Raw genomic sequence first — 17122 nt, forward strand, 5'->3', positions numbered from 1 at the left:
TGTACACTTAAGTGTACTTACGTCTATATGAATAAATGATTTTGTTTTTTTTGATAAACGCTCGAACTTAAAGCCCAATTTTAAGTACCCATGTTAATTATTTATTAAATACTATTCAGTCAATGGATACCTAATATTCCTTTAAACCATGACTAAATTTCAGATCTCCCGCTACGTGCCATTGTTAATATTTTAACAACCTCTCGAAGGCGCAGGTAGAATCCATATAATAGATACTTGAAAATCAATTGTGTCGCCATTGAAAGTTAAGCGCCACCTAGACAATTCACATTTTTTCGTAATTTCGTAGTAACGACAAACAGGTTCGGCAGGTAGAATTCTTTGGAGCAAAAAGGTAATCCCCAAATTCTGTGAATTATTGTCAAGTGTTTAATCTGTTATAGCGGTTATCAGTTTCACTTAAATGTTTTTTTATTCTACATTTATCAACATATTTATTCATCTATATCGAAAATTAAAAATGGATTTTATGGAGTGTTTTTTTTTATTTTTTTTTTATTAAAGACAATCCACACCAATTGACCTAGTCCCATGCTAAGCTGGTGAAGCTTGTGTTATAGGTACTAGGCAACGGATATACATACATATTATAGATAGATAAACATATAAATACATATTTAAACACCCAAGACCTAAGCACAACACCAAATGCTCATCACATCGATGTTCGTCTCAACCGGGGATCGAACCCGGGACCCATGGATTCGCAGTCAGGGGAACTAACCACTAGACCAATGAGTCGTCATATTTACTAAATAACACTAAATAAAGCCTTTATTATCCGACCGTTGATTTTTTTGTTGTTTAGTTGTAACAAATGACAAATAATTGGTAAGAAAAAACAATTGATAACTTTTTTTAGCAACCAGTTACATGGTCAGGTTGTAATCTGACATAGTCTCTCCTATTTTAGCCCATTCTGCTCTGTCCTGGGCCAGCCTGCTGCATCTCTTCAGCAGAACAGCTGCCTATCTTGTGACTTGAAGTCCCCTCTTCCTTGCGCCAACTTTTCTCTAGCATTCTAGAATGACACCATTCTAATACTTACATTTACTTGATTTACCTTGAAATATGTAGTATGAAATTTAAGTAACATATATATCGCAATATCTATAACATCAAAATATTCTAAATAAACTACGAATTGAGGTTCCATTTGAAGTTTTTTTTAAAGTAGCTATTACGAAAAATATATAAAATGATTATAAATATACATGTATTTCAAAATTATGACTTAGTGCAATGTGTGATTTTATATACAGAATTATTAAACTTCACATATGCATATAAAATAAAAAGTTAAAATTTGTTAATTATTAAGAAAGCTATTTAAATGAGATAAACTTTCTTTATTTCACTGCCTCACGTACCGTAAATATACTAATTCTATTAATATTTAGAGACATTGAAAATTACAAAAATTACAATAATAATAAATATAAAACGATCACGAAACCGCTCGGACAATAGTGGTGCATGAACAGCTGAAAAATTTGATATTTTTTATGACAAAAACCTTTTATTTTAAACCCTTTTTATCAACCTTCTGAATTTCTAATATACGCATATATATGGCACATAGTCGAAGATTCTTATCTTGTTTAAGTGACTCAAAAACAGTTATTTTTGTTATTAAAAGAGAATTACTCCAATTTTCTTAAAAACCTCAAAAACATTCTTATATAATATATAAAAGGGTATCTCAATGTCTGTAAATAGTAAATAATTCATAAAATGTAAACAGAGCCTGGAAAATCTTTATGTTGAGATACCACTAACATTCCAAAACCTTTTCGTGCCTATCTTTTCTCATTTATTCGTTATGACCACAAAAAGTACCAAAAATCCAAGATAGTAATTCGACACTACCTCACCGTAGTATAAAAAATGTAAATAATGTCGATGGCTCGCCACAGGAGTTAACTTTTTGTTATGTCTGTTCCGTGTTGATTGGTTTTATTGGCTCTGGCAACACTCAGGGGCCGCGTACAACCCATAAAACGTCATTCCTTTTGTATAATACCTCGATAAAAACTAAGATTAAAAGGAGTATTCTAAAACACGTTTAGTACAGACTAATAAAATTAGAGAGTAGGATATAATGGGGTCTTAAATCTTAATCAAGTGACTCCTAAACACTCACTCTAAAAGTATGTATTAGGACATCGAAACTTACACGTGGCTATCATACTTAGGTCACAAATTAGCTTCAGAGAGATCCTAGAATAACTCTAGGACCTAGAAATATCTAGTATCTAATAACTAATTTTGATTCATTTTGAATGTATTAAACGCAAATGAGGTTAAAAATCAACCTAATACGTCTTGGAATTTGTCGGATGGGCGTATCGAGCAGCGATTTTTTTGAAGCGTGAAGACACGGCATAAATGTGGATAATGTACGACGTTAATTCCTGCCCTAAAAGCTCTAATTGGTCGTTTTTCCTCATGCCGGACGACGGACGGCCGGAGGAGAGCAAAAAGTGTAGCCGGCGCGGAATGCGGCTCGTTGAATAACCATTTGTGCGCGCCATCTATACAATAAACAAAGAGATTTGCGTAAAAATACGTTGGCTTTGTGATTTATTTATGCAAGCTTTTAAATTCAGAATGAGATTATTTACGTTTTGGCCCGTTTATTTTTCGATTATCGCAGTTGTGCCAGCCGAGAGCCGCCAAGAATGTCGAAATCATTCAGGCCGGTAAGTGGGTAGAGGAATTTGCCATTCATATCGTCAACTCCGGTGGAAAACAAAGTTTTGGCAGAGTTTGTATTTTTATTTTAGTGTACAATAAAGTATTTCTTATTTAATTTGACAACGTGTATGTTTTTAATTAGAATATGTCGGATGTCGTACTTTAAATGAAACACAAAATTGCCAACTGAAATTCAATAAAAATTGAAGAATAGCGTTCGCTAAATATAAAAAAGGTTTGAATATGCATAAAAAATAAGCAATTATTGGGAAGGTCTTGAAAAAAGTTACTCGTTTCGTTATCAATACAAAGATATCCTGCAAATAATTAAGTATCATTGTTTGAAGGTTACATTTAAATTAATAATATAGTGTCTAATTACAGTAAAACACTAGTGTAAATTCATCACTGCAAGTAATGGAGAATTATATTTATTGGTATCAATTACCTCATATAATTCAATAGATTAAGAAGTATTGGCCTAGTGCTTACGTGTGCATATTTCAACCCTATGCTCGTCCATTTATAACGTGTTCGTATGGTGAAGGAAAAAGTGGCAGGTCCTCTAAGTCACCTTTGTTTTAATTTCTTATTTACCCTAAAATCAACGATATGTCAAGCATATGCTGATCAACTTGCCTAATATGATCAGTCAGTGATGACTGTCAGATGAGAGAAACAGAGGTAGAAACGTGTTTGCTTCTCAGCCGTTTGGGGAATCACCAGATTCTGGTTTTATTTAGATAATATATTAAAGTAGCTGACCTTCGTTTGGCCTTACTATATTATTACTTAGCCTATCTTTTTATTAGCTAAACACCAACATATGGAATCTTTTGCTATGACACCTCAAGTACCCATATAGACGCTTTTACGTCATAAAACCCTAAGCACTAAATAAAACTAAATTTTTCAATATTTCTCTCCATACCTTCCTCAGAGTTCAAGGAATAAGTTAAAAAAATTACTTGAATTGGTCCGGTCGTCTTCAAGTTTTGCGTTTGGCATCATATTTTGCGATTCGTTTTTATATAGATTAATATAAAAAATATCATTTTAAGAAAGGCATAAGACAAATTGTGTCCTTATACCACACACTGTATATTGTATACAGTAATCGTTGTAGTATTGTAGTACGCAACTACGCATTACATGCAACGCGCAGACGCACCCAGCGTGATTCTGGGTCATTATCCTGCCACAAAGCACAGCACACATACAACACCACAGACACACAATACAGATACAATCAAGCGATCAAGCTATTTTATTCTTTTACTATCCCGCCATCATGCCCGCGCCGGTGTGGCATTTAGAAAAATTGCCAACTATTTTGAAATAGATAATATTGATATTGTTTATGGTTATAAAAATATGTATCTATGGAAAATGTTCCAAAATTAAATATCTTTGACTTATTTATGTCAAGTTTATAAATGTTATAGCAACTACAGTCATTTAAATTCACTCGTAATTCGTAGGGCCAGCTATAACCTCGTCCTACACGGGAAAGCGTATTAATTGTGAAGCATAGTTTTTGTAGAGAAAATAGTGTAATGTTTATAAATAACAGATTTCCTTACAGATTATTAATGTCGTTATTGCATCGAATATAAAATTAAATTATTTATCAGTGTAACCTTATAATGTTCAATGAAACTTATTAACTAACAACTCAACCTTAACGAAGGTCTTAATGGACGTCATAAACAGACAACATTCAGACTTCAATGTGTCCAAATAATATTTACGCTTTCACGTTTCAACCGATTAACTAATTAATTCATTTCGGTATATTAACCAAATGAATATAGCATTACATATGTTTTTTTATAGTTATACAGGCAATTGTTAAGCGTAAAACTGACTCGATTAGTCTCAATTTAATTGCTCGTACGGTGAAGAAGAACGTGAGGAAACCGGCATAGACCCAATAGACCCAAAAGAACTTATTGTACTCCAAGTGGCGCGTGGTTTAAAATTGAAATACATGCGCCTAGCAAGATTTTATTCCTTTGTTTTGTTCACATTAGAAAATGTTTTCTATCTGTTGTCGTCCTGTTATGTAGAGATGTAGAGAGATAGAAATCATTGATTTTTTTTATATTTGTTATTAAATAATTTTTATTCTAATTAAACAAATATACAATATTTACACTTTTAACCTACATAATAATAATAAAAATTAAAAATCAAATCGGTTTTCTTTCTCCCAAACTAAATATTATTATGGCAATGTGACCTTATAACTCTATACGTACATACCGTTTATAACAACCATTTTATTGCCACTGAATTGCGGATTTGAATTAACAGAACCCAAGGCCGGGGTTAACAACCTTGTGCTTCTGCAAAAAACGCCAAACTTGAACACTAGGTGACGATTTCAACCGCAGATTAAGACAATATAGCAATTCTATAAAGTGTTTTGAAAAGATTACATTTTAAACGTTTTGGTATGATATTAAAAATTTTGGTTAGAATCAAATCCAACATAATATCAGCCGTTATTCCAACACGTGGTAGACATATTTAGTAATTTAAAGCAAGATGTACCATACCATATATTGGGTATATTTTTATTCCACCGGGATACTATTCACTAGACACTTAAATCTCCAGGGTTATACGAATGCTAACTTTAACCACTGAGCCCCAAATGCCGTGATCTTTTCCGATACGAAAACGAAGAATCGCCTTATGATACAACTAAATTTAATTAAGAAGATATTAAAAGCAGTTGTCCTAATTCTTTCAGATAAAATCTTTATATCCAAAATGGTTTTAGGTGTAACATTTAAACGAACTTATTTCGATTAAGCAAACTTCTGAATGCCATTCAATTAAGTCAAGTGAAACGTATATTTAGAACATTATAACTAACAATCGTCAATTAAACGAATAGTATCTAAAAATAGATTTCGCTAATCACGTCGCTTCTGTACTACGTTGACACAGCGTGGGCGCAAGCACTCAACCGCCTCGACACAATTGGCTAATTGTACAAACTTGAACACCCACGCCCTCCAGAGTTCTACAAGTATTGGGACATAAATAATAATGAAGACATCGTTCTACCACCAAGTTTACAACAAATTAAATATAAGAAAATTCTTTTGTTATTTCTTTCTTTATAAAAATTCTGTAATACTGCATTTAAATCGCTTTCTTCAATGAATATGTGGAACCAGCTACCCGTTTAAGTGTTTCTGACTTTGGGTCCTTCAAGAAAAGAGCATACCAATATTTAAAAGCCCGATAACGCATTCACCTTGTGGAATGATGACTGACGATGGTATGAATTAACAGCAGATGAGCCTGCTCCATATTTCTCTGCTCTATACAAAATATAACATATATAATGTATATATAGGTGTGTTACAACTCTAAAAAGGTATACTTGGTCCTAAATGACACAGACAATTCAAAGAATCTGTAGAAGAAATAAATATGTGTTATGGGTCCCAAACATATCTTTTGCTTTATCTCTCTGTGATATTATTTTGACATTCGTTTGAAAATGTACTTAATTTAAAAGAGGGCGTTAAAACTGATTTACTTTAAATGAATAGGGTAATTAATAAAGCCACTTGATCTCTACGCAATTAAATTTAAAATTAAATTAGGTAGGTGAAAAAATAGAACACAAGAACAGTGTCACTTTATTAGAGACTGTAAGTAGTGTTATTGGACACTTCCTTATGTTAAAAATCCTTTTTCGTAAATTAGGTTAGACTTAAATTATTTATTAGTCCTTAAGTTAGGCTACATCGTTATTTTCCATGATGAAAGACACACATGTATAAAGAAAAAAATAAAAATTAGGTAAACGGTCATTATCTTCAGACATATTATATATATTTATAGGTCACTAGCAAACTCGGCGAACTCCGTTTCGCCACCAGATGGCTTCATTTTATGTAACATTTCGTTTGGTGATCCCGCTTTTCTGTTGAAATTTTTCCTGAATTTTCTATATATTTGTATATGTTATTTGCTATAAACCTCACAGAGCCCGAGACCTTTCCAACGAATGCAAAACCGTGGAAATCGGTTCGTTTGTTCTGGAGTTATAGCGTCAGGAAGGAAAACCCGACTTATTTTTATTATAGGTCATATTTGCAATTTAATGTGCGATGTACATAAGTGCGACCCCATATTTAAAATAACTAAATGATACATTAAAGAATTATAAGTTATACATTACAGCAGAACAACAAAGCATCTATCTTGGTGCATGTTCACTGACCCGTAGTTTTATTGGTAGGCAGGCACCAGTCATGTGGTCTGGTTACTACACAGATAATATTACTACGCCGGTTAGATGCTATTTTGAGACAAGTGATGCCCCACTTCCAACTATTCTTATCCGCATCTCGACTTTGTTATGGAGACACAGAAATTGTGTTAATTGAGCGAAATTGATAAAGTTGAATAATGATACTTCGGCTTACTTTGATAGTTTTAACTACGCCGTACATATGTGGCACTATATTTGGTATAAAGTTACCATTGGTTAAACATACATATGTACCTAAGCACCTAAGCACAGAATTTCTTTTTACGCAAAGTTAGGAATTTTGTGGTACAGAAAATATCCTTTAGAGTCAACATTTGAGGATATGTCAGGCACAAGAACACCTTTATGTAATGTAAAGGCGGGTATAAAGCTTAGGTTTCCTAAAAAGCGGTGCCGTTAACTAACGGCCGTCATTTTACGGTTGTTAATAACGGCCTTCTTTACTTTTTAACATAATGCATTTTCGCTCGTCCAAGTCACGTTTCCACTCATGATATTAATTAAATATGGGCACCGCTACACGCGAAAAACGTTGAACTAATGTTTATCACCGCTATAACGGCCGTCATACAAATGACAGCACCACTATTTGACGTTACGGTGACACTCAACGTTCTCTAGAAAACCTACTAGGATGTTATTTATAGACAACGTATGGGTGACGTCACCAAACATACATTACGGCCGTTGATAACGGCACCACTTTTCTAGGAAACCTAAAGGTGCCTTGAACAACCAAAACTTAAAAAAGCCATCAAGAAACAGTTGCTAATAATATTATATTTGCTCTCCGCGAGACGCAAATAAAACGTATTTTAGAAATATAAACGCTAATTTATTTAATTACATTGCAAAACTTGCTTATCAGCAATCGTGGTCACCGACAGTGTTTATATTAATATTAAATAAATAATATGTTAAATGGAAGAAACTAGGTGTCCTCGCACACAGGAAATCCTAGTGAAGGGGCTAGTGCACTTTCTCTTTTAACTATAACCTTATCCGCTTAGCTCCTACTCTATCTTCCTTTAAATCTCTACTGTACGAGTCCTGTCCACATCGTATCCCTAACATTCGTACTAACTGATCTAGAATTATCGTGATTCGTGTGCATTTTTTATTTTTATTATTGTTCCTTTCACTTTTTACATGTTTTAATTGCTTTGCTTTGTTCCATTAGTTTTGCCTGAAAAATTATATGTCTTATGTAGTTTTGCACTTCTTGCACTCACCTTCTAAAAAAAATTGGAAGAGATCGCTTGAAAGCTTATCGCCACCACATCCTTTGGATTTACTGACTATATTTCTGTATACTTGCAAAGAAGTTTTAATACATAAACTGTACACCCTTTTTTTATTGTGTAATAAAGTTTTGTCTTTCAAATAGAGGTTCGATTGTAACGAAACTCTATTTGTATGTGTATATCAGTTTAAGAAGTTTTATTTAAATATATTTTTAAACCTTACACTACCCAAAAAACAGTACCGATGTTAGATGAACACAACTAGGTATTAAGTCACCACAAATATATTTAAGTGCTAATAACCTTATGTATCTAAAATATTCGAGAGGCGCCACGTGTAATAAAAAACAAGTTATGTCGAAAGTTGCTTCAATAAAGGTTAGAACGGTTTACAGTTAACTTTAAATTACATACGTGATTAGTTACGTTGAGATTGGAACGCTAATGTTTACGTTTAGAGTTATGGGCTGAACGCATAGTAAGTTTCGTAAGGTATACGAAAATTAAGTACGATTTGAGACAGATAAGATAATAGTAAAATAAGTTCATCACAAATTATAGAAGAAATATATATAGTCTTAGAATTAGGCTTGATATTATGACATAATGTTTTTATTTAAGTCGTCAGGTATAAAGAGGAATTGAATTCTTATAATATATCTTTCATAGTAGATTTTTTCATGGCATCATCGGACGTCGACGCAGAATACGAAATTCCACCCGTATAACCTCGACCTCCGCTGTTCCACAACTGAGCGTTTTTTGAGGCAGTTTTTGTCGTGCACCACCATTATGTAGAACCAGCAGCCCACTAAAGTATTTCCGAACCAATTCGACTTAGGATCCTTCAAGAAAAGAGCGTACCAATTCTTAAAAGGCCGGCAACGCACTTGCAAGCTTTTTTGCAATGTGTATCCACGGCGGTATCGTTTAACATCAGGTGAATCTCCTGTCCATTTGCCCCTGTTCTATTAAATAAAATCTTTCAACAAAAAAAATCAACGCGTCGATATTTTTTGTAGAACAATTTGTTTCACAAAATACTCGAAAGACAAGAAATACCTGATTATATGCCTTAGGAAGAATTAAAATCAGATCTGTCACTTGTGTATGAATTTCAAGAGACAGAGATTATTATTGTATTAATAATGTTTTATTATCAAATAGTTTCTTTATTGTCAACGTAGGACCTTTATATTAGTATAACATTTTTTATTTAAAAAGTACTTAGTAAATAAAACTTAAGAACTATATAAGTTCTACGGTATATGAGAATTAAAACCACAATTCATTATAATAAACGAAGACGCTAAAATAATTTTCTTAAAACAGTTAATAAAATTTACCCTCAACGAGGTGTTAATAAAAACCTGTGATGTGAAATCAAGACAAGTTTCAGCTCAACGTTAGATGTTTGTTTTCAAAGGAAACTGTTTTGCGCAAGCGCTTGCTAAAAGATGACGTTGGCTTCGTTGGAAACTGTAAGTGCACTTAACTTAGGGCTGTCAAATTTCGTAAGATATTTGTCAGTTCCTCTATAAGTACTAGCCTCACCACCCGATATCATCACTATTATATCGCTAGCACATTTTTCTAGACAGCTACTGTAAAAATTTCAGCCAAATCAGTCGCGTAGTTTTGTTTTAACCGAGAGTGGAAGCAAGCCTGTCCGCGGATTTCAGAGAAATAGAAAAAGAGCAATATAGGTCGGTGATTAGATTCTTGTTTTTGAAACTGAAATCGCGCAGCGAAATCAAAGAGCGCTTGGATGCAGTGTACGGTGACTCTTCTCCTTCGATGGTGACCGTCAAAACCTTAATTAATAAATAAAGTTTCTAATATTGAAAGCTTTTTATTAATTAAGGTACAGTAATGCATCAAAATCATCATTATTCTTCATACATTCAGTTGTCATGTCATATAGGATTAATTTTACAGAATTCTGTTTACTAGCAGATTTTCTTCAAGGCTTTTGAGACAGATACCATGATTATTACTACATACAATTAGTTTATATAAATAAATTATTATCTGTTTGGTCTTTGCTTCTCCAAACTTCTCGAAGGCACACGATGATTAAGTGCGTGTCGGTCGCTGGCGCTGTTGTTAATAATTGTCTTTTACCATAATAGCAAGTAGTTAGTCCATAAAGGAAAATACATTGAATACAATCTCCACACGGAGCTAAGGTATGATTCGGGTCTAAGCGCTATGACCCCGGTATGACAAAATCCCATTGGAATTTGACACATGGAACTCATTGCTAGAGTTTAGTTTCGCCACCACTTTGAATTTTTCCACAAGTGCGATTAGAAATAAACATTATGTTTTAAGGTCTAACTAACTAGAAGTACACGTTTTCCCGCGTGAAGTAGTCTTGCCAAGTTTATTTTTTATTCAATGTGGCGTTTGTGTTAATAATAATTACACAGAAGAGAAAGACGCAAGGAAGAAGTAACCTTTGCATCCTTGTAGCTTGTTACATGGAAAAAAGTTTTTAATTTTAAATTGTTACAATACAAGTCTTTTAATTTTTATAAATTATATAAAGCAAGTAATGATATTACTTAATTTCACAAACTTTTGACGTCCAATATAACCTGCAGTTCTAGTTCAGAAGTAACGTACGTACACCTATAAAAACCTACTTACTATATGACTGATATATAGCAGATTTCAGTTTCGACTTTTTTCGAATGGGAAGGCTCAAAGCTACTTACTTGGTTATAAAGATATCAACTTACTAGATCATTAAAGTGGAAATAACTTAACCACAAGTAAACGACATTAATTTATTGCTAAGTGTTCGTGGTATTATAAATCACGTATTCTTTGGTTGTGGTTGCAAATTGCGTTGTATAGCAATTAGATTTCTGAGACATGTTACCATGGCAACGGATAACAAGTAAAAAGTCGTTTGCGATTTTTTAAAATTAAAAATCAAGGCAACCCTACCATTGTCATTGTTTGTGTAAACTTTCTTGTCAATATTTAGTGTCAATTTAATATGTAAACATTAATTGAGTCTTTTTTGGGGCAAGGGGCATTACATTGATTATTATTTAACAGGTTTTGCTATTACAGCTCTATTTCTTCTGAACTCCTCTGTCCCGGATCAAACCTGCCTAAACTTCAAAAAAAATTTACTCCAAAAATTTAAAAACTATTTCTTCATTTATTTCTTATGCGTGATAGTATTTTTCCCGAAGGGGTAGGCAGAGATGATCTCCACTTACTACGGTCCTCACATACCTCTCTTGGTACATCCACTTTGACATTCACCATGCCTGATCATCCTTTCCTTCTACCTTCTGATTTTGGTCCTGGTATGTACGACAAGACCTATCCAATCTCATCATCCATGGTTGCTTTGTATATTTCACTTGATAACCGCTACTCATTCATACATTCTACCTGGCCAATCAAAGATCAATTTGGTCAAGGTTAAAAGTCCTCTTATAAGCCACCTTTCTTACCTTCCAAAGGCATTTATTAAATTAATCCCTATAAGCCATGGATTCTCAGGGGTAAGCACTTGTGGGGGGGGGGGGGGGGGGAGGTCTGAGGAGGTCGTTGAGTCCTACAAAAAATTAATACGTTTATTATTTTTGAGACCTTTGCTGAAATTGCAGTAAATCTGCTTACTTAATACTTGATCTTTTTTTGAATAAACATATGAAAAAAATCTTAAGTTGTATAAAGCTCCTAAAATCATGAGAAAGAATTTCAGTATCGTCCAGTTATGAACATTCACACGCGGATCGTGCGTTTCAAAGTTGCGTGATTCTCGAAGTCAAGTATCAAGTTCGGCCCATCCCATGGGAAAATTACAATATGACACTAACCAATTATGACATGACATTGACAGTTTTTTGCTAATTATGCAAAACTATAATTCAATATTAAAGAGTTTCAGTACTTTCAGATTATTTTTCCTAAATTGTTTCTATGTTCGTTTAATCTAATATATAAAATTCTCGTGTCGCGGTGTTTGTAGTTAAACTCTTCCGAAACGGCTTGACCGATTCTCATGAATCCATGTAATATTGGGTATGTCTGAGAATCGGACAACAAGGGTAGTCCACCCCTAAATTATTATTTTATTTTTTTTAGATAAAATTAAAAAAAATACATACAAAATTTTCACCCCTCTACAATCAAACCCTATTTTTTATTATAAATGATATACATGGCAAAACGATGTTTGCCAGGTCAGCTAGTTAAATATAAAACCCGACAACCGTTTCGCAGCAAAGTATACAATGTATCTATTATTATTATTGTTAGAATTGTCTGATTGTTCAATTTCCCAAGTTACGAATATCACTTCTACAGATAATGAAAACAATTACGTAACTTATAGTCTAATATTACCTGCTAGATACTACGTATATGTTAACGTAAAATTGTAAAAACCGTTAGATTGTAATCTATCGGTTATCGGTTATCGGTATTCGGTAGATTGTACTACACTAACTTAGTTATCATTCAAACTTCTTTGGTCAATTACAGATTAATTTTACTTCCCAACAATTTCATATAACTACCGAATAATAATACGTTAAATTGCAAGCAGTATGTTGAGTTGACAATCTTTCGACAGTTTACAATCTCGCGAGATAGATTACAATCTAACGGTTTTTACAATTTTACGGTGACATATACATAACAAAAACCTTTGCTATCGAAATTAGAATCAAGTTGTGAGCACAGAAGTTTTTCATTCACCTTATTGGTTATTGCTAAATCATTATATAACAGAAAATTAATCGAGCCTATCATTACAAAAGTGCCAGCAGGCGATAAAAAGAGTAGTGCGGATGCCTTGCTTTTATTACGTCTACAGCGAAGCGTTTTCTTTTTAATTTCAATGAAAAATCATACGCACCGGCTCTAAAAAGTGGCATTCCGCGCGTACGTTAAAAAAGTGAGTTCCCAGAAAATGGCGGCCGGAATGCAGCTGCGCGACCACCTTCATTAGGGACCCGTGGACATTCTGTCGAGATTTTTATTATATTTTTATTGTATACAATGTTTATAGTATACAAAGATTATGGAAACGTTAGAGAATTTTACTACTACATAGTTGATAATTATCGTTTTATTGTACAGTTTAATACAACTTAAAATAATATTGTTGTTTCGAAGATCTTTATTAATCTATTATGTTGAAGTATAATGCTTATTTAATATGATATTGCAATGATATACGAGCATATACTCTCATATATGTTTCTGTTTTTAGTTGACATTATTTGTACAATTATAAAAGCTATAAACGATCAATTTAACGTTAGCTATATAAAGCGTAAGTGTTCTAAGAAAGTCAATTAATTCAGACCCTAAAAACGGCCACACACCCGAGTTATGTAACGAAATATAATCGGTCATAACTTCATATAAGGCAGATAGGAATAATTCATGTGCGCACAGCTTTACATTGAATGCTTTCCAATAGCACAAACAATTGTACGCCTTTTTCAAATATTTCTTTTTCTCAATTCGCTTCCTTTCTTGGCTCACAGCCACATGTTTTATTGATGCCAGTTCATTGATATTGGTAGCTCGTTCAGCGGGTGAGTGGCCACTTATGTGTGCCTTATAAGGCCCCAGCCTTGGCCATATGGGGAACTCGTCACCGTGAATGCATTCATGCGCGCGCATATCAGATCGGCAAAACAAAGTTACGCCTGAATCTGTAATATTGTGTAAGCTTTGTTGTGTGTTAATGTTAAGGTGTTTAAGTGAAAAGGTTTCGTTTATTTTTTCCACGCCAAGAGATGTGCTTATATCAAAATGCTTTAAAAACTTTTAATAAATGGATCGTATAAAGTCTTAAGTGCTATGTTAGTATTGGTTAGAAAACGAACGTTGCTGGGGCAATGATACTTTGTACTTTGTACGTGGCAAAGAAAAATATAATTTAATTTTTCTATACTCTAGGAAAAAGTCTCTAAAGTGTTCTAAAATTATCTTGATGATCAGCTAATTCAAATATATTATGTAAAGTTTTAAACTATATTTTAACTATTCCGTGCAAACGAAATTATCAATACATATATTCAAAATATTTTTACTACCGTCAAATCAGTGCAAAGATGGATACCAAATAATCAAATATTTCTAACTTAAAAAAAGCTATAATCTTTTAGGTCCTGACCTCAGATCTATTGCATGACTATTTCTTTTTTCTAATAGGCAAGTAGGCGATCAGCCTTCTGTTCCTAACAGATGACAGTATAGATCTAAGGCATGCCGCTTTCCTCGCGATGTTTTTCTTCACCGTACGCGAGTGTTTAATGTGCACATACAGCTCGTTGGTACACAATTGAGGTTAGAATCTTGAACCTCAAGATTAATATTTGAAGCTAGAGCCACTAGGTCAACACTGGCTACTTTATTACATTCCGTTAAAACGTATTCTATTACCATATAGTCTTAAAACAGATATATACAGTCACAGCTTGATAGGCAATTTCGTCCCAGTTTAGTCAGGTTTCGTGCAATATTTAGTACTTTCAAAGTCATCAAACAAGTTACATAATACTCGTGTAAGAGTAGTGCACCTGACCTCATTGCTCTCGTGTCTAGTTGGGAGCCGCTCAGCTGAGAGGGGGTGTCCCCCCTTCACTCCCCATTCAGGGATGTACATTTATATATTTTCAAAACCATGCGTACCACGTATAAAGCTGAAATTTTGTAAACATGAACGTAGACATAGACTTAACATTTCTTACTAACAAGAACACACACACATAATAACAATAATCAAAGAAAAAATAATTCCTTCTTCCTTTAAAGAACAAGGTTCGTTTTAATTGTGTAATGCGTGTGTTGTGGTTGTATTCGGCCCTGCCTCAGCATTATGCTGAGGAGCAGACTGTTCCACAACGCTGGTCATTCTGCCAGAGACCACAGCAGCTAATTTGCGCCTCAGTCGCAAAAAAAGATTTGTTTATTTGTATGTTATCTATTACAGGACTACTTAAATGATCCTAATCCTTGGGATTGAATTGCTCCAGTTCAAACAATTTGTATGACAATACTTGGCGATTAAAAAGAGTGGCGGAAAGTTTCTTGCCAGTTCTTCTTACCCGCTCTACGCCCTTGATTTGCGAACTGATAGTAAATTTAAATTTACGATTAATTTAACTTGACGATTCAAAAGTGTACTTGGTTACCCACTTGAATAAAGATATTTTGAGTTTGAGTTTGAGTTTGAGTTTACAAGGTGTATGTTTAAGGGTAACGCTTGATTCTCGATTCAGAGTCGAGAGTGTAAGCTATGATTCTCAAATGCCAAAATCTGATCATTTTTGACATATGGAAGCCATACTTAGCGCTGAGTTTCGATTGTTTCATCTGTTTCATTCTGTCGAAAGCTATGGTAATTTATTTTATTACACCAAGACGGTAATTAATATTAAAATTTTATATTCATTTCTTATATAATAAAATCTTAAAGTACGAAAAAACGAACGAAAAAGATTTTGAGAGAACGGAATTAATTTGCATTTGTTGTAATAATTCTTAAGTAACGTTGTAAGACTACCTTGATAGCTTATAAATAGAATTTTCGAAAAGCGACTTCATTAAATTACAAGGCAATAAGAAATAAAACACACATTGTTTATTTGACATTGATGATTATTTTTGGAATACCACTCACACGCAAATGTTTGCATAAATATTTATCTTTAGTGAACGGAAATTAAGGTTTCCAATTAAAACTGTACATGTAAATTACATTAACTGACGTATTTTCGTAAGATTTATCTGTTGCACTATTTTTTTTATAGAACAGGGTCCAGGAGACAGCGTATGTTAAGTGATACCGCTGTACATGGACACTCTTAATGCCAGAGTGCTCGCGATTGCGTTGCCGGCCTTTTAAGAAATTGAAGGACCCTAAGCCCAATTGGTTCGGAAATTCTCCAGTGGACAGCTGGTTTTACTCAGTTGTGGAGCTGCGGAGGTCGAGATGATAAAGGTGGAATTTCGTATTCTGCCTCGACGTCCGATGATCAACTGCAGGTACTAATCCGAACAACTCCTCTGAACACTCTCCGTAGTAAACGCGGTAGAAGATTCAGAGTGACCCTACAACTCTCATCTCATCTATGCAACTTGTGTTAACATTATACCTTAAAAACTATTTGGTCATACTATTAACAGCAGCAGCTTTCTATTATTTAAGGTATTGGATATGTACTTAGATTATAGATGCATACACTATATTTCCAGTCAAATAAATAACTATGTCCGATGTTTAAAACTTAACAGTAAACTCAGAAATATAGTAACACACCCACTCCCCCACACATATACACACACCCACGCACGCACACACACACTTAGAGAGAGAGACACACACACACACACATAAACACACACCTAATTTATTTTTAAGACTCCGTTTGCAATGTTTTCTTTTAGCACTTAATACTTATTTTCTTCTATTGTATCTTATGACAATGACATGATTGTACGTGTTCCGGTCCGGTGATGGAGAGGCTGGTTATCTGTCACTCAGGTCTCCTCTTACAGAGACCAGTCTCTTACATACACTTCCTAATGTTATCTTCTTAGTTTAATCATAAAAACCTTGTATGTATATGTGAGAGAAGAAAATAAAGATTATTATTATTATTATATCTGTTCCCTAGTATAGAAATCTCCTGAACTATATATCCATTGAGACATTGTAGCATAATTTACATAATACAACAATAATTGGTAAACATTCGACCATTACAGGGCACAGCCCTAATGACGCACGTGTCGCGGCCAAGGCTGCGTGAAAGCTCTATGTTACGCACACAACTATAGACATTCTGTGCTAGAGCGGCGAGCACTATGG

This window comes from Pieris napi, chromosome 15 (genome assembly GCF_905475465.1).
Source record: "Pieris napi chromosome 15, ilPieNapi1.2, whole genome shotgun sequence".
NCBI lineage: Eukaryota > Metazoa > Arthropoda > Insecta > Lepidoptera > Pieridae > Pieris > Pieris napi.